Source organism: Magnolia sinica, chromosome 6 (assembly GCF_029962835.1).
Source record: "Magnolia sinica isolate HGM2019 chromosome 6, MsV1, whole genome shotgun sequence".
Taxonomy (NCBI): Eukaryota; Viridiplantae; Streptophyta; class Magnoliopsida; order Magnoliales; family Magnoliaceae; genus Magnolia; species Magnolia sinica.
This window is the reverse complement of record NC_080578.1, coordinates 57,618,406-57,640,922: the sequence shown is the minus strand read 5'-3', so window position 1 is coordinate 57,640,922 and position 22,517 is coordinate 57,618,406. Positions and strand designations below refer to the sequence as shown.

At 38.5% G+C, this 22,517-nt stretch overlaps 2 long non-coding RNA genes and 1 pseudogene across 2 annotated transcripts; all 3 read right to left on the bottom strand.

Annotated features, from left to right (window-relative positions):
• Positions 1-12,212: 12,212 nt before the first annotated feature.
• LOC131249626 (small ribosomal subunit protein eS1y-like) lies at positions 12,213-14,607 on the bottom strand (annotated as a pseudogene).
• A 114-nt stretch (positions 14,608-14,721) lies between these two features.
• Positions 14,722-15,586, bottom strand: LOC131248780 (uncharacterized). The gene is made up of 3 exons (XR_009172451.1): positions 15,476-15,586; positions 15,203-15,280; positions 14,722-15,063 (listed from the first exon to the last, which is right to left on the bottom strand). It is a non-coding gene; the product is annotated as an uncharacterized LOC131248780 (long non-coding RNA).
• Positions 15,587-15,794: 208 nt separating this feature from the next.
• LOC131248781 (uncharacterized) lies at positions 15,795-16,700 on the bottom strand. Its single transcript, XR_009172452.1, has 3 exons — positions 16,259-16,700; positions 16,110-16,174; positions 15,795-15,825 (listed from the first exon to the last, which is right to left on the bottom strand). It is a non-coding gene; the product is annotated as an uncharacterized LOC131248781 (long non-coding RNA).
• Positions 16,701-22,517: the final 5,817 nt, after the last annotated feature.

The window sequence follows — 22,517 nt, the reverse complement described above, 5'->3', positions numbered from 1 at the left end:
CTGACGACCCTAGAATGGATCACCGTTTGGGAATTGATATGAGGAAGGTACTTTAGCTTCCCAATCCTGCTGTATGAAAAGGGCTAATAACAACTTGGTAATCATGTTCATGCACCGCATTGCATGTGCGTTGGCATCATTGGCACTGTGGGAGGTTGTCATGCGTACCGTAAGATGAAGACGCTGAGGGAGTACAGGCGAGGGCATGCATCATTTCTTCATACATCCTTGCATTAACAACAGTACTTAGGACGTGTTTGATTGTATTGCCTTATCATTACTGCTTGATTGATTTGATATCATGTTAAATTTTTCTGTATAGTTCCACTGAGTTGATCACTCACTCCCACATTCTGGGACGGTGTTTCAACACCAACCAGACTCTGTCTTAGATGTAGATGATTACGCGACCCCTGAGGCAAAGCAGGAGTATGAGGATGATGAGGACGCGTTTTCCTTTATGCAGTTCTTAGGCGGGTTCATGTGAGCCGTGTCCTGATCTACGGGGGTACAGGTTTTATTTTGTAATGGTTTATTTCATTTAATACTTGCATTTTGAGACACACATGAATGTAATTATAACCTGACAGAGTATGCATATCTCAGGGACATATACTGATATCTATACTTCTTTAAGTCTTCCACTTACGACTTTCACTTATCCCTAAATTATGTTGCAGTTTGGCTTAATCTATTCCATATTTTATGCACTCATACAAACAACATACATCCATCATTGCATATGTTGCATAAGTGATGTTTTGGAACTCAGGAGCTGAGTTATGCTCGACCCCCGAATTTTAGGGCGTTACAATGGGCCTCTGCATGGCCCTCATATACAATAGGTAGGCCCTGCACATATAGCAAGTGAACCCTACACATCATGGTGGGTCCCGTAGCTGCTGGACTAACGTCCAGCATCGTCCACTGATGGACGGTGTAGATAAAATACTTATACTACGGTGGGTCCCACCGTCCTAGCTGGATGGTGGAGACATCATATGTGTAGAGAGTCCCATGTCCAGATGGATGATGTGGATATACAACACATCAAGTGGGGTCCATATCAGCGTGGCCCACTCGTTTTGAATCAAGCTAATATTTGTGTTATCACTTCATATAGTCCAGGAGCCTATGCTGTTGGACGTCCATAGCTGGACAGTCTAGATGAAACACCATGGTGCACCCCATGCTATTGGATGATCTGGATAAAAAAATACATTCATCATGGTGGGCCGTGAAATAAGGAAGAGATAGAGATAGAGAGAGAGATGTGAGGTGGAGGGCTCAGCCACTATGAGCCCTCCTAGGATTACAATGCATACATCAAGATGGGTCCCAAATCATGTGGGCCTTCAAATCATAAAAATCAATGGTGAAAATCCCTTTCCCACCCACAAGATCTAGGTTTAGATGACCTTTCTATAATAGGAAGATAAACATCATGATGGGGCCCATGGAGAATTGCCCCATCATGAGATGAACATATGAATCATGGCGGGCCATTAGCCACAACTAGGGTCCAAAATAGGATCCATACAATCCATCGGTAGGCCCCACTTGGCCCATCACTAAATTTACAATCTAATCCTAGAAAACACCCACTGATTGCCAATCTTCTTCTTGGTTCCTTGGAATGTTAAGCTCCTTGGCTCAACCTTTAATGGTGAAAGATGAAGATTGAAGGGTTGGATTGAGAGTTTTGGGGTAAGAAGTGGGCCACACACTTGGCTAATCTCTCCTTGGAATGCTTGGACATTCTCTCTCCTTGGTTGCTTGGGGAATGGGTAGAGAATGAGAATGAGAGGATGGGTTGTAAGGGAGATGGGATGGAGTGATGGGTAGAGTGATGGGTGTGAGTGACATGAGAATTAACTTTGGGGAGGGCTACTTGTCTTGGGAAGAAAGAAAGCATGGGTTATGATGGGATGTGTACTTGACTTGTACTTGATTGATTGATGTGATAGGTGGGTAAAGATTCTCTCGGGATTTGCAATGCACCGTGTTTCTTCAAAATATACGTCGGCTCATAACTCTTAGCCTGGTATCGTATCGGTGTGCAAGACGAGGCATTGGAACCGCGACGATGGCACGGTCGCTAGGGTACAAGTCTCGGGTCGAGTTCACTCAGATCTAGGAGATGTGACTTAGGGTCGCACGCACAAATGTTGTGTATAGGTCACAGGTTACAGAAATTCGACGGGGAGGATCACAGGAGTCTAAGGAATTGTATGGACTAGGATACGGACCTTTCAATAAAAAAGTGGTGGTCTTGAGACCGATGTTCCCTTATTTTTAGACATATTTTCAACTTCAGTAAGGATCTCCCTCTAGGCTCTTAAGCCCATCAATAGGAATCCGCTCTGATACCAATTGAAACTGTGGCCTTTTCGCTACAAGTAAAGTTGAAAGATATGTCTAATGTTATGGAGGGGTGGTGAATATGACTTTTTAAATTTTATTTAAACTAATAATAAGCACTTGCTCCTAAATACACAAGTAAAGAATTCTAAGTGATAAGAAGTTCATAAACATAGTCTAATTAGTGAAACACACCATTTATGCATTTTGACAAACTTGTTTGCTGCAGAAATTAAACAAAGTACAGTGTTCAGCGAAACATCATAAATAATGAATTAAATCATTTACCATAATGCACACGATGTATAATGGTTCATCTGTGTGCCTATTCCACACCCGGCTGAACCACTCTCTCCTAGAGTGTGCTAGATTTCACTATTTGATGGTTTTAAATGTGGTTCACCATAAACCTTCACAACATACACAAGGTAAATGTTTTCCATCCATCGATGGCCTTCACAAGGTCTTATCAAGTCCTACATAAGTATAGTAAAATGTACTCTCCCATCAGAGACCTACACAAGGACTTGTCGAGTTTGGAAGTTCAAACTCTGAAACTCAATCCTACAGAAGGAATGGTTTTCAGACATATTGGACTCTTGGTACTTAGCTAAAAGTGAGTGAGCCTCATTAAGCACTTTGCTGAAGATCTTCTTGGATGATGAATATCTTCAGTTCCTTGTAAGGAAACTAGATGATGATGCTTTGTTGAAGATGTTGAGGTTGTTGGGTCATGGGTTTGGTGAATCTTAACTATATATTGATGGGTCTTTAAGAATTAGGTTAAGATCCTCATGGCTGAGCATTTAATGCTAGATAGCATATAGATTTGCCCATTAAAGTGGTTGTTAGAGCATCAATGAATGCTGGAGTTCATTGTTCAATACAAGCTTTGAATATTCCAATGATTGCCTTTAAGACAAGGATTGAATGATGAACTTCATGAGGAAAGAGAGCTTGAGAAGATGGGTATTAACTCTAGGTATTAACTCTTATAAAGATCTCTCAATAACTCACCAAATTGCTAAGGAACACCTTAAACAAATGTATAAACAAGATTTCCAACAGTTAAAAAAGGGAAGAAAACTCTCACCTTCGATGTCATCGAAGTGACCTTCGATGTTATCACTAAAATTAGCTTTAAAATGCAAAATATTGTTGGACAATATCTGAACTTCTTACAATGCCATCGAAGAAGTCGTTCAATGTCATTAAAGGCTGGCTCGATGCCATTGTAAAAAATCTCATTAAATGACTTGAGGTTACTGGACAATTTTGGGGTGTCAGTTCGATGCCATCGAAGGTCCCTCCGATGCTATTGAAGGTTGCTTTGATGCCATCGTAAAAATCCATATTTTCATCAATTTCTTACTAGATCGTTTGAGCACTTATTCAATGTCATTAAAGCTAAGTTCGATGTCATCAAAATTAAGTTCGATGACATCAAGCTGGTTTTGATGCCATCATAAAAATCCAGATTTTCCTTAATTTCTTGATGGACTATTTGAACATTTCTTCGATGTCATTGAAGTTAAGTTTTGATGTCATTAAAGTTAAGTTCGTTGCCATCAAACCGGCTTCGATGCCATCGTAAAAACTCAGATTTTCCTTAATTTCTTGCTAGACAATTTTGTGCTCAAGCTCGATCCCATCAAGCTGCCTTGATGGGATAAAAGGTAGTTCGATGGCACTTCGATGCCATCAAAAATGTTTGTTTTTAGAGTTTATTTTTTTAAACTCGAATATCAACTCACTTATCTTTTTAGTACACTTAAAAATAAATTTTCCTAGATAGTATTGGCCAGGTATAGGCTATGTTTGGTCAATTTTAGTATAGGGTTTGACTAGGTCTTGTGAGTTTCTTACCTTGTCTTGAATCAGATGACTTCAAACCTTTGAGTCTTCGATCTTGGTACTTCTTTGGGGCTCACTTGACTCTAAGACTCTTAATTCATGTTAATTGACAAACTAGGGCACTCGCAACCTGGACTTCAAACCTGGAATGATCCAACTCCTTCCTAAAGTTCACAGAATTGACTCATACAGCCCATATCTACATCTCATGGAATTTGATGAGACTGTACCAACTTTGCATTATAACAACATTCCTCAAGACGTCATTAGACTTAAGCTATTTTTCTTTTCTCTAAAGGAGAAAGCCAAGTCATGGCTCCATTCACCGAGACAATGCTCAATAGGTATGTGAGCTGAGATGACCCGGAGTTGAAATTGTGGTAAACCACTATAGTGAAGTACATAATTATGTCCAAGTGTCCTATAGGGGGGTAAATAGGACTTTTCTAAGCTTTAATCCTACTTTAAAATAGATACTAATAGTTAATATATAGTCAAATAGGATTAACAAAAAATCATTCACAATCAAAAGTTAGGATAGTGAAATATACAAAAGCTGCAATTCATCAAACATGTAGTATGCAAAAATTAATCATATAATGAATCAACACAACATAGACAAAAGCATGCATCACAAACACAACAACATATAGTGGTTCGACTATGTGCCTACTCTACTCTTGGTGGACACACTCAACCCATGAGTGTACTAAATTTTACTATCCAATGGTTTTAAATCATGTTAACCGTAAACCTTCACAACCTACACAAGATTCTCGAGGTGCCTACACAAGACAACCTAAGGTGCCTACACAAGTCCACCAACAATGCCAACACAAGGCAAGCACAAATACCTACCCAAGGCAATAGGTGATACACAAGGATGCTACACGTATTCTCCCGTCAGAGGCCTATGAAAGGTCTTAGTGAGTTTGTAGAACCAAACTTTGAATCCCAATCCTATACAAGGAAAGGGCCTCAACGATAATGGACTTTAGAACTTACTTGTAACTGAGTGAGCCATGTTTTAGCACATGTTGATAAAGATCTTCCTTGTGATAAAGAGTCTTCAGCCTCCTTGAACCGCAACCGCTTGTAGATACTCTAATTGAGGGTACTGAGGTTGTCGGGTTAGGGTTTGGTTCGATCTACTCTAGTTAATGATGGGTCTTTAATAGCTAGAGAAGATTCCCAAAAGCTAAGTATTCAAGGATCCCAGTATAATGATTTATTATTAAAGAGTGCTGCAGGATGATCAATGAAGGCTAGAGTTCATAGTTCAATCCAGGCTATGAATATACCAATAAATGTCTTTAAGCCGTGGATTGAATGCTTAACTCCTATGGGAAAGAGGGCCTGAGAGAAAGGGTATTAACTATAACAAGCACTGTCTCAAAGATCTCTTTATTGCTCCCTCAAAAAGCTAAGAAACAACCCCAACTGGTATATAAAGTCAAATCTCAAAGCTAAAAAAAGGGCATAAATTTGTCATTGTCGATGCCATCGAAGTTTCCTTCGATGCCATCGACTTCTTGCAGCAAGATTTTCAAATAGGTGCTAGACAAATTGTATCCGATGCCATTGAGCATCCTCCGATACCATTAAAGGGAACTTCAATGTCATTAAAAGATGGCTCGATGCCATCTAGATTTTCCTTGAAAAATACACTTTGGTTGCTTGACATTTTTAGTACTTTTTTTATGCCAATGAACAACCTTTCAATGCCATCGAAGATGTCATCGGTTGCAGTTCGATGCCATTATGATTAACTTCATTTTCCTATAAAAACTCTCTTGCTAGTTTTGTCCATATTTTGATGTCATCGATTAGACTTTCGATGCCATCGAAATTTGAATTTTGATGTCATCGAAAGGTCTTCAATGCCATCAAGAGTTATAGGATTTTCCTTGAAAGATGTTAAACAAATTGGGCCAAATTTCGATGCTTTTGAACTATCTTTGATGACATTGATAACTTACTTTGATGCCATTGAAAGAGGTTCGATTGCATCAAATACATTTAGAGTTTTTTAAAGCTTGCTAGAGACAAATGTCCATATATCGATGTCATTGAAGTGGGTTCAATGCGATTAAAGCTTAAGTTTTAATTGCATTGAACTGCCTTCGATTCCATTGAATATATCCAGGATTTTCATAGTTTAGTTGTCGAACTGCTAGGCCATTGTTTTGATGCCATCGAACAGTTATTCGATATTCACAGCCCCAAGTGCAGGGTCTCGATGTAGGAATAACTTGGTGAGAGCATAATCGAATCCATAAGGAATGTAGAACACGATCTAGAACTAATCTAAGACTAACTTGGTGGGTCTGGGTTTTTAATCCAATGAGACAAAAAAAGTTTTGAATAATAAAGATAAAAGACTAAGGATCCAGGAATCCACATATAGCAATCTCAATATCAATTTACTTGATTCAATGATAACTCGATTAGAATTGAAGTCTTATCCTATCAAATCGGATGATGGAGTAGTCAAAACAAAATCTTAACGTTTCCTTAGTTTAGTTTCCAAATATCAATCTAATTACAATCATCGCAAGGAATTCAATCATCCACCATGCCCATAGATGATGGTGAACAACAACTTTTACAGATCACACAATTCCAAAGCCAATAAGATCATATCAAAAGTTGTCACAACAGCTATTGTAATTTTAGTCACAATAAACCATAGAAAACTGGAAATATATCTTTATTTAAACTAAAACTTAATGGAAGTTCAACATATACTTGAATCAACGCAAACTAAACATCAAAATCAACTATAGGTTTCATCCCTTAGCCTTAGCTAAGAGATTAAACCTAAGAAGACTAACATCATAGAAGAAAAACAAAAGATCAACTAGAACCCGAGAAGAAATCGAAGTGGAAGAACATTGTCGGTGTTCCACCTTGGCCTTCTCTCCCTTTCCAAGACTTAGAAGATGCTTTGGAACATCCTAGGTACACCTATTTATAGTTGTGGAACTCTAACTTTCGCAATGACTTGGAGATTTTGCAAACTGAGCTTAGATTTACGCACTTTTGTTATGCTTCAGTCGCACCAAAGTCGTATCTGAAAATTTTGTGTAAAATCTGTCAAATATAGGTGGGACAGAAGTTAATTTCAGTGGGACCAAAGTTGGCTTCGATGGGACCGAATTAAGGCTGAAAATCCTAATTTCTTCTTTGACTGTTTTGTGCAAATTCGGTTGGACCGAAGTTGGCTTCGATTGGACCGAAGTCTATTTTTGAAATTATTTCAAGACTTTCTCTTTTAGACTCAGAATTTTAAAATATGATTTTTCTGGCCAATTTTTAGGATCCCTTTTCTTCATTTCATATCTTCGATTCTCTTCATTTCTCACTTGGTTTCCTTGGATCTTTGGCATGTGAATTCTTCATTAATGACTTCTAAATATCCAATTCTCATTATCTTCTTTTGAGCTCTAAATCCATCCTCTTAAGCGTATATTCATCTTTAGGTCCAAAACCGCCTTGCATGATAAAAGCATATATAATTAAATCAAATTCACTTAAATGTCAGAAAAATTAATGTGATTGAAGGGTTAAATATACAATATTTGAGTCCCAACACATGATGCCATCGAAGATGCTCGATTAGACTTCAATTGTAATTGACAGAATATGAATTTTACCAATTAATTCATTCTCCACAAACTTTAAAATAACCATAAATCTATGCTTACCAAGGGTTGTGCAAACATGCAATTTTGAACCATTTTAAGTGGGACATTTACCTGATAGGGTTTGGTTAGTGAAGTGAGGCTTAATATACCTATATACCGCACTCAAACTTCTTCAATTTGGTGAGTCTTTGGTCTTGCAATCTTCATATGGGGCTCACTTGACTCTAGGACTCAACTTACACATATATTGACAAACAAGGATACTTTCAGGAAGTTCCTTAAAAAGTTCTTCCCAGTTCAAAAAACCAATACCTTAAGGCACGCCATCATGAACTTCTCCCAAAAGGAAGACAAGACATTCTTCAAATTTTAGGAGAGATTCAAGGACCTGTTACTCCCATGCCCACACCATGGTTATGAAATTTATTGAGTTATTAGTTTTTTTCTATGATGGATTGAATTCAAATATGTGCCAATTTTTTGAGATGATGTGCAATGATGAGTTTATGATAAAGGACCCAAAGGAGGCATGTGATTACCTTAATAGGTTGGCTGAAAATGCACATTCATGGAACACCACCAACAAATTAAATAATTCCAATCCCAACCTTAAGTAAAAAGGGAGAATATACATCATCAAGGTAGAGGACAATGTAAATGCAAAGATTGCGGGCCTCACTCTAAAAGTTGAAAGTGATCTAATCCACCAATGCAGTTGTGGAAAGTGTATGTTGCATATGCGAGAGTGATGAACACCTTACAAAGGATTATCTAACAATGCCAAAATTTTAGGATGGTTACAAGCTCAAGGGAATGCCATGAATTCTTACGAATGTTCATTTAGTGTGTCGAACTCTAACACGTACAGTCCTAACTGGTATAATCATCCCAACTTTAGTTAGAGAAATAGGCCAGCTGTTATGTAAGCACTCTTAAATGACCTCCCCCTACACACTCAAAGCGCATCACAAGTGCAATCATAAAAGAGGGCCCTTAAGGAGACATTACAAGGATTTAATCAAGGGCAAACACAATTCAATCAAACCACCATGCAAGCTATAACTTATCTTAAAACATCAGTTTTGAGGATTGAATCACAGTTGATTGTTAGTGAGACTGCCCCAACCTCAGCCTAACCCAAAAGGGCAATACAAAGTGAGTGATTTAAATCCTCCTAACCCAAATGTGGAACAAGTGAAGTCCATGACCACTCTTATAAGTTGTAAGAAAATAAATAAGATGATAATGCTGAAGGCCGACACTCTTAAGGATTCGGATAATTCTGATAGTGATGATGGACCAAGCCCTACCCCACATAACAAAGAGCCAGTGCATGAACACAAGCTAGTAGATCTGTTTCCCCATCGACTAGTCTCATCAAAACACCCATAAGAGAATCATGACTTCTTGAAAGTTTTTCAACAAGTCAAAATCAGCATTCCCTTATTAGATACAATTAAATAAATTTCATCTTATGCCAAGTTTGTTAAAGACCTTTGCACATTTAAATGCAAATTAAATGTGCGAAAGAATGCCTTTTTGACAGAACAAGTGAGCATATTTATTAAGAAAAACTCTCCCCCAACTAAACTTGGGGGCAAGCATTAACCTCATACCCTACTTAGTGTGTGAACAATTGGGGCTTGGTGAATTAAAACCCACCAAGACCACCTTACAACCTGCAGACTGATCTATTCGTATAGTAAGAGGGGTAGTTGAGGATGTGTTAGTCTAAGTTAATAAGTTCTACTACCTAATAGACTTGATCATCTTAAACACACAACCAATTATAAATGCTAGCACTCAGATTTTGGTCATCCTAGGACGTCCATTCTTAGCCACTTCAAATGCGATCACCAATTGTCATAATGGAATGATGAAATTGTCCTTTAGGAACATAACATTAGAGGTGAACGTGTTCACTCTCTACAAACAACCTAGGGATGTAGATGAGGTCCATGAGGTAAACATGATTAACATGCTCGTGGAAGAGGAGAACATATTGACTACAATCTCCAACCTCTTAGAAGCTTGTATAGTTCATTTTATGGACTCTGACGATCACATTATATAAGATATAGTGAGCACCTTATTAAATTCGGAGCCGGTGCTTGAAACCAATCGGTGGAGGCCAGGCGTTGAAAAATTGACCCTTATAAACTCAAAGCCTCTACAATCTAGCATCAAGCCACTGGAGCATGACCTAAAACCATTGCCATCTGAGCTGAAGTATGTTTATTTAGATAAAGGAGATACATATCTAGTGGTGATTTCTCCTACTTAGATAATGAGTAAGAGAGCAAGCTAAATGCTACTCTTAAAAACTACATGAGTACCATATGAGGGACTATTATGGATCTCAAGGGAATTGATCAAGTATGTTTATTTAGGTAAAGGAGACACATATCTAGTGGTGATTTCTCCTACTTAGATAATGCGTAAGAAAGCAAGCTAAATGTTACTTTTAAAAACTACAAGAGTGCCATATGAGGGACTATTATGGATCTTAAGGGAATTGACCCCCTGATTTGCACTCACTAAATACACTTAGAGGAAAATGCCAAAAGATAAAGGCAACCACAATGCCGATTAAATCCTAACATGAGGGATGTGGTTAAGATGGAGGTGTTGAAACTATTGTATCATCTACCCTATATCCAATAGTTATTGGGTAAGTCTAACTCAAGTGGTGTCTAAGAAGTACAGAATTATCATCATAACTAATGCCAACAATGAACTCGTTCCAACTAGAGTTACTACTGGTTGGAGAATGTGTATTGACTACATGAAGTTGAATATCGTCATGGGGAAAGACTACTTTCCCTTACCTTTTGTTGACTAAATTTTAGAAAGATTTGCCGGGCATTCCTATTATTGCTTCTTAGATGGGTACTCAAGATATAATCGTATTGAAATAACCCTTAAAGATCTGGAGAAGACCACCTTTACATCCCCCTTTGGCACCTTTACTTAATAAAGAATGCCATTTAGGCTATGTTATGCTCTTGTGACATTCCAAAGATGCATGCTTAGTATCCTTTTAGACATGGTTGGACATTTTCTAGAAGTATTCATGGATGACTACTTTATTTTTGGAAGAATGTTTGATGAGTGCCTTAAGCACTTGAATTTGATATTGACAAGGTGTGAAGAAGAGAAGAACCTTGTCTTAAATTGGGAAAAGTTCAATTTCATGGTTCAGAAGTGGGTAAGGCCAAAATAGATCTAATTGCTAATTTGTCGGCTCTAAAAAGCATACATGACATTCTCTATTTTCTAGGTCACATAGGATTTTATAGGAGGTTCATTAAAAAACTTTAGCTAAATCTTCATACCATTGAGTAATCTTCATTAAAAGGACACTACCAGAAAAATGGGCAAAGGCTACGGATTTAATCCGTAGCCATAGATCTATGGCTACGTATTAAATCCGTAGCACGACCGTCATCGTAGGTGTCGAGCCAATAGGTCTAAAACCTATGGCTACTGATTTAATCCGTAGCTATAGCTTAAAATAGCTACGGATATAATCCATAGCAAATATTTCTATAGCAAAAATACCTACAGCTACGAATATTATTGGTAGCTAAAAGTAGTGTTTGATCCGTAGCAATATGCCATTTTATAACAGCTATGGTTAATATCCGTAGCTATTTCCCACATTAAAATTTTTTATAATCATTCATTATTCATTCAATTACCACCTGTATAATCATTCATTCATTCAATTACCACCTACATAGTCATTCATTCAATTACAATCATTCATTTATTTAATTACAATCACATGGTCTCATTTGATGGATCTGAGTCGAAAGATTCTGGAAAAGGAAATGCAAGATTCTGGTGTTGGGGATACCTATGATGATGCATATGCTACTACTGCCCAACAAAATCACATGGTCTCATTTGATGGATCTGAGTCGAAAGATCTTGCAGTAATCAATCAGTTTTTGGAGCTGGAAGATCTTTCAGTGGAAGATGAAGTTTCATGTACTAATGGTGAAGAGTTACAAGACCATTCAGCAATGGTGAACCAAGAACCATTCTCTGGCCTCATATGAGCTGCCTCAGATTGAAGCGAGGCAAGAGAAACACTTTCATTTCATACCATGGGCTTTTGACAAAGGGTTTGCTTTGTATTTTAAAAAAAAATAATCAAAATCAAAACTGTTTGTACAGGGGAAAAAGATGCAATGGCTTGGTAGATGGTTATATATCTCAAGTTCTTTTCAATTAAGTCTCACTCATCCATGATTTAGAAAAAAGAAAAAAGATATGTTGATCTGAACTGGTATTTATTCAACAAATAGCAACAACTAAAAAAAGGGGTCGAGTTCCAACTGTGGCTTATTCCATCTCTAGAAAAGGGGTGAGAGGATAAAAAATAGAGAAATGAGGTTTTAGAGGCAAAAGGAAACATGCCTCCATCAGCTTGCCAAGATCAAATTTTGGGGCTTTGAGGATCTTGACTTTTCGAAAGAAGACATTCTGCAGAGGATAGATGCTGGATGTCGCATTCTCAATCTCCCTTCCAATCACCTCAGGGATGAATTTCTGCACTAACTCCTTGAGATCACAGGACGTTGCCTAGTTAACCATGATTTCCCTCATTTTTCTGCGAATCTGACACGACCAACAACAGTATATTAATGCTACTTGTACAAGATTTGGACAAATACACATGTTTTGCAATGGTGATAATGTTAAACAGTAAAAACATATCCAATACAAACAAAAGTTTGTTAGATCTTCACCAGTCTGATTTGGCTTGACTGGGCATAACATGTTCGCTTAACCTGGTTAGGGCGCCTCTTGGTGAATATAATGCAAAACATTCTCAGGGTGTAGTTGTCTGTCGTCTTCACATCTACATGCGCCTCAATCAAGGTTTACCACTTACGGACGAGCGATCTTAATTTGTCTGTTGTAAAATCCATTCCCTAAAAAATCCCAATCTGATTAGACTCTTCTTCTCTAAAGAGCATAACAAGTGATGGTGGAAAGAACTTTTCCTACCCAGAAGTTTGTGAGGACATTCCTTCCTTGGATATCCTTTGCTTTAAGATGGATCTTCCTGTAGGACTGATCCTCATCAGCCTGAAGGTCAGCCAAGGAACACTCAAACACTCAGTGTTTGAGACCTTCAGAAGCAATCTGTCATGGGTAAGAAATAAATATGATTTAGAAGCCAGATTGCTATAGTCCAGATTCCAAACAATTAAAAAAAAACCATGGACTCAAAATACAGAAGAAAAGGTGCAACTGTCTAGATAACATGTTTGCGAGTGTCGCCCACTGCAGACAAGAATGCCCATTAAATGTAATCTATGAAAAACTATCAAACCAGAAAAAGCCTACCATGATAGTAACCCAGTTATCCTTCAGCAAATGACAACCACATTAGCTTTAGTTGGCCAAATACAGATTATGGGAAGGTAGAAACCCAGTTATCCTTCAGCTAATGACAACCACATTAGCTTTAGCTACAGGCATGGTGTGCCATAACAGCCTTTGCATAATGGTAACAGTGGCATCAGTTGCATTTTATTGGGTTGTAAGTTGCAAAGTAAAGTATAAGTGAAAACTACCAAGAATTTCATATGCCCAATCCCTCAATTCTTAAATGTTAAGGAAAGTGATTACAATTTAGTCATTATAATTTTTTTGAATGTTAAGGAAAGTAAAGCACATGAAGATCCATATATTTCAGGAGAATATTTTTACACAATGGGGACTTGCATTCAATGACAATGGAACAATGTGCCTTTTCCAAGGGAAGAGATCCCAATATATGTGTACTCAAGTGGCTTCAGGTGCATGTTTGAACTTCCAAATTCAAATGTAACTTCTAACAAAATCTAGTGAATATGAATTCAGTGTAGAGAGCAGATATAAAAGGCAATATTGGACCATTGACCTTTCTTTGAAGGCCATAAACGAGGAAAGTGGGGTTAGAATCGACATGAGTGCAAGCACAATCCAAACACAAAATGGACCAAGTCCTCTAGGCACAGCCAAATACAGTTAGAAGTTATGCAATTTAAGGCCTATACATGATGCATATAAGTATGTCAATAGATCAGGTCCTATAATCCCCATACCACAGTAACATGTTCGAGCCTTGCCGTGTCACTTGCAATAGCTGCACATCAAGAATGTCGTTCTTGCAAACATAGTTGCTTATGTGAGAATCTGCAAATACAGAAGGAAAAAAATGTTATTCCATGATTGACTTTATCTTTTCTTAATTTCCAAATAACTCCACATAAAAGAAATTAATTAGTATCAGAGTTACAGATTGGAATTCAACTCAATATTGCATCAAAATACATATTAAAGCAATTGAAAACTTACTTATTTCCAACAACTGAATGAAGGTTGACAATGATCCGCTTTTCTTCACTAGAGAATTTTCCTCTCTTGATATCAAGCCTCAGATAATTCTACAAACATATTTCAATAAAAGCTTGAATCTTATAATACGACACGAAAGAACACTACCAGGCCATCATAGGCACTTCAAATAATTCAAGCACGTGCTTGGAAATATCATCCAAAGTCGAAACAAAAGAAGAAATTATGATTAAAAAACAAGACATAATTTTCCAAATTATTAAGTCTTATGTCCTTGCCTCTTGGATCTCAACTAAGAATGAAGTTCATGTTTCATCTCATGGTTGTTATGGAGTTCTACACTAAAAAACAAGCACACAAGTACAAAAGTACAAGAGTACAAGTTCATGTTTCATCTCATGGCTGCTACGGAGTTCTACACTCCAAAACATGTGCAGAATATGTGTAAAGAAGCACACAAATACAAAAGTCTTAAGGAAATGCTAGGATCTCTAACCTTGGGAGATATTATGAAATGGTGCATCCATAGTGGAGCCCAACAGACCAATGTTCTGGATAAAAGAACTATCAGCATGATCCTCTAGGTAGATTGATTTCCTAAACTAAAGAGAGAGACACATCCGCACTCTCAAACACATAGGAGAATGCAGTTATAGCTTAATGACTGAATAAGATATTGTTAGAGCAATGGATGAGTAATGAATTGCACAAGTAATTAAATGATCACATTGTTAATAGAAGAGCATAATTTAAAATTGCTTTTCCTCAAGCTAATTCCTACAATCGCTAGTTGAAAACATGAAGGAATCATTTGAAGAACACCATGGAAATCCATCTCTTCAAGCTGACAAGAATCAGATTGTGAGAACTAGAATATCTCATTTATACCAAAACCCTACCAATATTTCAAAATCTAACAATAGGGAAAGAGCATATTCAGTTAGAATGGTGCAGGTCTGAACAAGCCAGGGAATTACACTTACAATTATCTTGATCTTGTAAGCTTCCAAGAAGGGATGTCTGCTATCCGGTAGAGGACATCAAATACCTTCTTCTGAAGACTGCAAAAGCAATGTCAGGATCATAACCAAAATTTATACACCATTTTCTAAAATTCAACCTCTAATGGATGATCATAACCAAAATTTATACACCATTTTCTGAAGACTCCAAAAACCTAGTTTCCCACATATTTGCAAGAAAAAAAAAATGATTTGTAGATAAAAGAAGGCCGCAAAAGAAATAGGAGTACTGACTTGCATATCCCGTCTTTTATCGAAATTCCTTTCAAGGAAACATAGGTCGTGCTGCTATATATACGATTCAAAACCATTCAAGATTTTCGAACTTAGTTTCCAGTATCCAAACATATACAAAGGAAAAGAATAAAAAATAAGAAAAAATATATAAAATACACAATAAAAAAATGCATTCCATTAACCTGCAAGCAACAAAATGAAATTGAAAATTACAATGGACATACATTTTGCATAACCAATAGAAATAAAGAGGTAATCTGAAATTTGAAAGTTCTCGAGACATACCTCTGAAATTCAAAATTACAACCAAGCCATGAGCTCGGCAACCTCGTTCAATATAGTCAAACCTGTTTCAAGGTTTGACTAAGACCCATTAACTTAAAAAAGCATAAATAAGACTTAATCATGATTTCCTTCTTTTTATCAATTTAAACATGAAACACACAAATAAATGCTTGGACACTACCAAGGTGTATTTTGAACATGAATTCTCAATAGACGACTCAAAAGAGAAGAAACTCATAAGCATAATACAAATCCTAAAAATGAGTATCAACCTAACAGAAATATCATGATAAGCATAGTTTCCTACTAAAGTTAACTAAATAAAGAAGTAGCAACATTAACCAACCTAATCAAGTCCTAAAAGTTAACAAGCAACCACCAGCAAAACAACACGAAACTGAGAAAAAGCACCTACAATAAACCACCTGTAACAGAACAACAAAACTATGTGCTGTCCAAATATAAGCATACTTTATGCAAAACCAAAGAAATTACATCATGTGCCTAACAGGTGGTCAAGCAGGATTATCTGATTATCAGATAGCCAAATCAAGGATAAGTAGAAAGATGGAATATTAAATAAACTTGGTTGTACACGAGAAAAAAAGAAGCTAATTGGATCCTCTTTTATGGAATATGCATATTACCTACAATAGAACCTTAATGTAGATCAACCCAAGTTTGGCCCATTTAAGTCATTGGGTCTAAAAGCAAATAGGGCCTTTGATATCAGGCCCAAGCTTGTACATTAACATTATACAAGGGCCTATAATCCTCCGCTTGAGCATCAGTATAACATTCTGCAAAACATGAGAATGGCCATGTGATTGGTGCCCATGGATTGGCTTACATTTCTCATTTATTTTTGGAAAGCATTACACGTTGCACATCTGGTGTAAATTTAGGCATAAGCAATTACAAACAAAAGAGAAGTGCAATTAGAAAAACCTCTGGCTACAATTCTACACAATAAGCAAAATTAGCATTTGCAACCAACTCCTCTGCATTCCGAGGTCATAGTCTTATAGCCACTCAAACTCTTTCAAGCTCCGAAAATAAATCAACTGTTGAAAACGTAAAGTGATTGTAATTTGAAATAATCTTAGTGATATTTTAATCAAAAGTGAAAAGAAATTTTAATCAACCACCACTTTCAGCATTAAGTGAAGGGAGGGGAGCTGAAAAAAAGACCCATATTTTCAATGAAAATTAATTTAAGCACTTAATAATCTGGATTTGCCAAACGATCTGAATAGTATAAGTGCTGAAAATAAGTTTCATAAAACAACACCCAAGTCTGGTTTGAGGGAAACAGGTTCCAGAATATCCTAGTTAGTTTTTTTTTTTTAATATGACATGTAGATTTCTTAGATTTTTCATCAGAATGTTCCATCGATTCAAAAATAAGGATGAATTAAACAGCAGTGAACACTCAATGAGTTGGAAAATCCATTCACAATATGGGCAAGGAATGGAGTCTATAGTTTCAAGGAGATGTGGACGAGATGAAGGAAACAATGGCTACATTAGAGCATAGGAGGGAAGAGGAAATCCACTATTGGGAATGAAAGCAAGATCAATTGTGGAAAAGGGAAATCTAAATTAATTTCCTTAATTCTGATGGGAGCAAGGGGTAAATAACTATGTTAAAAGAAGCTATTAGAGAACCATAAAAGGATATGGAACAAGTTCACATGATACAAAGCCCCCAAGGAAAAATGCTGCAATTTCCCACATCATCAGCCTCTCTCTCTTTTTTATGACAACAGGGTGTCTCTGTGTAATGACCCTGAAAATTTTATGCTTTTCTTTCCCTAGTAGTTGTTTTTTTTGGGGTAATTAGTGCTAATCTCGATTGCTGCTGAAATTCGCCTCAATCACTTTAAATTCGATCTGCATGACTCTAAACTTGTAGATTAGCTAGCGCTATGTTACTCTGAAATCTGAGATCCATTGCTAAATCCAGTTGTTCTGGGAAATTTTTAGAAGTTCTGGATCGGACCTGGACCGCGCGTCGATAGTCCGATAGCGATGATCTTAGGCTGTTGCGGTCACCATAATGGACTTGACCATCACCTTAAAAATCAAGTCCAGATGATGTTCTGGGTCGATTTGATTGAGTTCGGAGTGAAGAGTGTGAGAACAGTTGGATATTAATTAAGATTTTATGAAATCTGAGTCGTGTCACTTGCGCGACGATTTTAAGCAATCTGACCGTTGGATTCTGACCCAATTTCACCCTCTGATCAGGGAAGGTGGCCCAGGCATGTCCTTGTGCTTGTGGACCTGATCGAGCTTCGGTGACCTTTGAATTATGTGTGGTCCGCCACGGCTGATCTATAAAGCCGGTCGGTATGAAAACTTAGCTTGACCTAGATCCATGGTCAAAGAGCATAAGTCCAACCTTTCGTGGTAATAGGCCCACAGGAAGTGCTTCGTTGGATCGTGAGAGGCCGATTTTGGTTATACCCTAAGTATACCTTGGCCCTGGGGTTATTTTCATCAATATGAGGCCTATTTATAGTCCTTAAACCCTAGCTCCCTTTTCCATACGAATTTTCCTAACCCTATCTAAGAAAGAGAAAGGAAAAGAGAGAGAAAGTGAGAGAGAAGTTGGTGAATCATCTTAGATTCTTTCCTGTTCTTCTTCATCCTTGAACCTTCACTTTGAATCGTTATTCTGACGATTCTGAGTTCATCTTTGGGTAAGTTAACCTAACCCTAATCTGTGTTGGAGCTTAGAATATTCTTGGTGTTGTTGTATCTCATTTCTATTCTTGCCTTAGGTTATTCTGTCGCCGTTGACGAAGACATATTGTCTGAAATCAGTTCAGTGTTCTTTTCTGGCTTAAGGTGTGGACTTTAAGTGTATAGGTTATGGTTTTCAAGGCTTTCAATGCCAGTTAATGGTTTATTCTTGTTATGGATGAGATTTCACATGCCAAATGTTATGTTTGTTTTGCGTTCCTGATATGCATGTGTTATTTTGAGATTTGTGTATTCTATGTGTATGTATAAAGTACCGTATGCGTATAAAATATGAACCTATGTTTGTCATGATTATTTGTCATGTATGTATGCTAATTGTATGTGTGACAACTCTTTAGCAAAAGGAATTGTCCAAATGTATGTATTTCAACATACGTCATGTATGTTGAACTATATATTCTAAGTGTTTGTAGAAATGTCTGAATGATCTAAAGTGTAACTTATTACACTATTTGCGGGCGTTGAGAAGTGATTCTCAACACTCCTATTGATGTGTATGATTTCCTTCATGCAAGTTACATTCCTTGTTATTTAAATTCAAGTATTACTTATGCTTACATTTATGTTAAGTTGATATTTCTTCAAATGCTTGTGTACCACATGATTTGAGTTGTTGTTCCATTACTGTTCTACATTCAATACGAATATCTGTTGTAGTGTAATGTGTGTGGGACTATGCATTAGTCCAGGAAATTGGTAATCGGCCTTAAGATCGTGGCTAAGGTTGCTTTCACCATCTAGGATGTATTAAACGAACCCGAGTCGTATTAGAGTTATCGGCAGTGGTTTGGCCACGCGGAGTGTTTGCGCACTCTATGTCGCTCAACCCAACGTGCGCTCATGCTAGTCGAGTTCGTAAAGTAACCCGATTGTCCAATGTATGTTCACCATGTATGGATGCTGCTGTTTGAATCTAGGGTACCAAACTTACCAATGAAATTCTATTAACCATGGTACCTTGATCCGCTAAGACTCATGAGCCAGACATGGCAGTATAGGACACTGTTGTCTAGCTATCGGCCTATGCTGGGTGACGAGCCTCCCCGTAGTGACCAGTGAGCAACCAAACTCGTGAGCCGATTATGGTGGTATGGGACACTATATTCGCGCTGTCGGCCTACATTGATTGGTGACGAGCCCTTTGTAGTGACCTCGAGCATGCCTGGATACCGCATTAAGGTGACAAGCCTTAGTGTAGTAACAAAGGTATGATAGGCGTGCATTGATTGGTGACGAGCCCTTTGTAACGACCTAAAACCATATGATCGTACGAGATGTCTAGGACTGACGACCCTAGTATAGATCACTGTTTGTATGGTGATATGAGGAAGGTACTTTAGCTTCCCAATCCTGTTGTATGAAAAGGAGTAATAACAACTTGGTAATCATGTTCATGCACCACGTTTGCATGTGCTTTGTAGATGTGGCGTACTTTGAGGTGGTGTCATGTGTAACGTGAGATGAAGACGCTGAGGGTGTATGCGCGAGGGCATGCATCATTCTGCATACATCCTTACATTAACAAGAGTACTTAGGGCATGTTTAATTGTTCTGCTTTATCATTACTGCTTGATTGAACTGATAACATGTTAACCTGTGCTTTATTGTTCCACTGAGTTGATCACTCACTCCCACGTTCTGGGGCAGTGTTAAACACCCACCAGACTCTGTCTTAGCTGCTGATGTTGCAGATGTTGATGCGACTTCTGAGGCAGAGCGGGAGATGGATGATGATGAGGCTGCTTTCTTTTTTATGCAGTTTTCAGACGGGTTCTAGTGAGCCTCGTTCTGATGCACGGCATGCTGAAATTTTTTTTAGGAAATTAAATGATGTAATCTAATACTTGTAATTTTGATAATAACACTTGTCAGAACGACCTGGTATGTATATGTACTTCAGGGATTTACACTTGTACACATATATTTCTATAAGTCTTCTGCTTGCTTTCTTCACTCATCCCTGAATTATATTTGCTATTTGGGTTAATCTATTCCATGTTTTATGCACTAATACAGACAACATACATCTATCATTAAATATGTTTCATAAGTGATGTTTTGAAACTCGGGAGCTGAGTTATGCTCGACCCCCGAATTTCAGGGCGTTACAAGTTGGTATCAGAGCATGATCTGGATTAAACCGGACCTGGGTTATGGTCACACATTGCACGCTGTCACCACTTCAGTGTATTTGGGAGCGAGTTTATTGTAGCTTGTGTGTTTGTGTTCCGTAGCTTCTATCGGCGAAAGTTTACTGAAAATGTTCGCCGAGATCGAGTCTGTGCTCTCTCCTGATCACACACAGCGACCTGAAACCTTTCCTAGACCATCTATTAATGAGTTTAGATGGTTTATTATCCTATTTCAACCCTTAAATCTTCAAGAAATCTCTGTTTGAATCAGATTTCTGCCCAAATGGCCCGATAGGCGTCAAATCATGTAAGGGGCCGATCGGGGCATTTCCAGTGGGGCCCAGGGGGGACCCACATCATTCTAAGCATGGGGGACTAGGAGGACCTTGCCCAAATGGTGAGGCATCACCGAAAGGTCCAGAGATCGGCGATGCCATCTCCAGTTCGGCGAGCCCTCGCCGATCAGCGGGCTAGCTCGGGCTGATGTTTGTTTGGCCTAGTGTGGCCCACCCCTCCATGGTTTGTTGATTAAAACTCCTTTTAAGACCTATTTTCTTCATAATCCTCCCTCCCTAGCTCTCCTTTTCTTAAAATTCTTCTCCAAACTTCTTCAAATCTCCTCCAAATCTTCTTCTTCCTCCATTTTCGTGCAAACCCCATCACCCTATCTCAAAACTTCACCTCCCATTGTTGTTTACCTTTTCTTTCCTTCTCATTTGAGCTCTCACATTCTCTTTTGAGATCTCAAGTGTGTGGAAACTTTCCATCTTTCCTATTTCTCTCTTTCACTCATTTCTCATGGCCCTCTTTGAGTTTATCACGGCCATCTTTTCCATTTCTACCCTTCTTTCTTTGATGGGGAAGAAGTGAGCGCCCGTGGATGAAGCCGAGCCTAGCCGCCTAACCCGTGCACGGAGGTCGAGAGGTGCCGCCGCGAGCACGTCCGCCACTCGTGAATTCCAGACCAAGCGGGACCTCGATCCTCGAGTTCCCATTGGTAGAACCTTGTTGGCGGAGCTATCGCATGGAGTCTATGAAGGCCGTAGAGTCCTTTTTGAGGCTCATGTTGATCCGCGGCTGTATGGCGAGTTTCTGTTGTTGGAGCACCTGAAAGGGGCTGGTTGGTGTCCCTTGTTTGAAGGTGAGTATAGCGCGAATGCAAGTACTGTTTGAGCTTTTTATGCCAATATTTGTGATCCTTCGCTGGAGCCTCTGCAGTTCAAGATTCCTTGTGATAGTGGTCAGGAAGCTATAGTCAATGTCGCTTTGATATCCCAACACCTGAATGTGCCACTTGGTGAGGTGCATGCTAGCGAGAAGAATTTGAATAGTATGCATGAGAGGGATCATCGCACCCGATCCTTGTGTGGTCGTCTTGTCGAATGGCAGCCTAATAGGAGTCTTCTGGCTACCAACATGAAAGACGACTTCCGTTTGCTTCACCACATGTGTACGTTCAATGTATACCCAAGGTGGAGCAATCGCAGCGAGTGTACGCGCCTGATGGTAGATTTCCTGTATTAGGTGGGGCAAGAAGCGAAGTTATGTGTGCCGACATACATCCTGCACCAGATTATTCTCATCACTCGTTCGACTAGGAGGACCGAATCGCTTCATTTTGGCCACCTCATTTGCAAGCTTACACATGAGTTTGGCTATAGGCTTGGAGCAGAGAAGCCGGTTCCTGTTCGTCATATTAGCCTGACGACCCTTAAGCAGATGGAGATCGGTTCTGGTCGACAAGCCTCAGAGAGTGAGGATGAGTCAGAGAGCGATGATGAAGAGAGTTATGCTGAAAGTGGTGCTAAGATTAAGGAAGAAACAGAGCAAGACGAGGAAGAGGTTGAGGCACA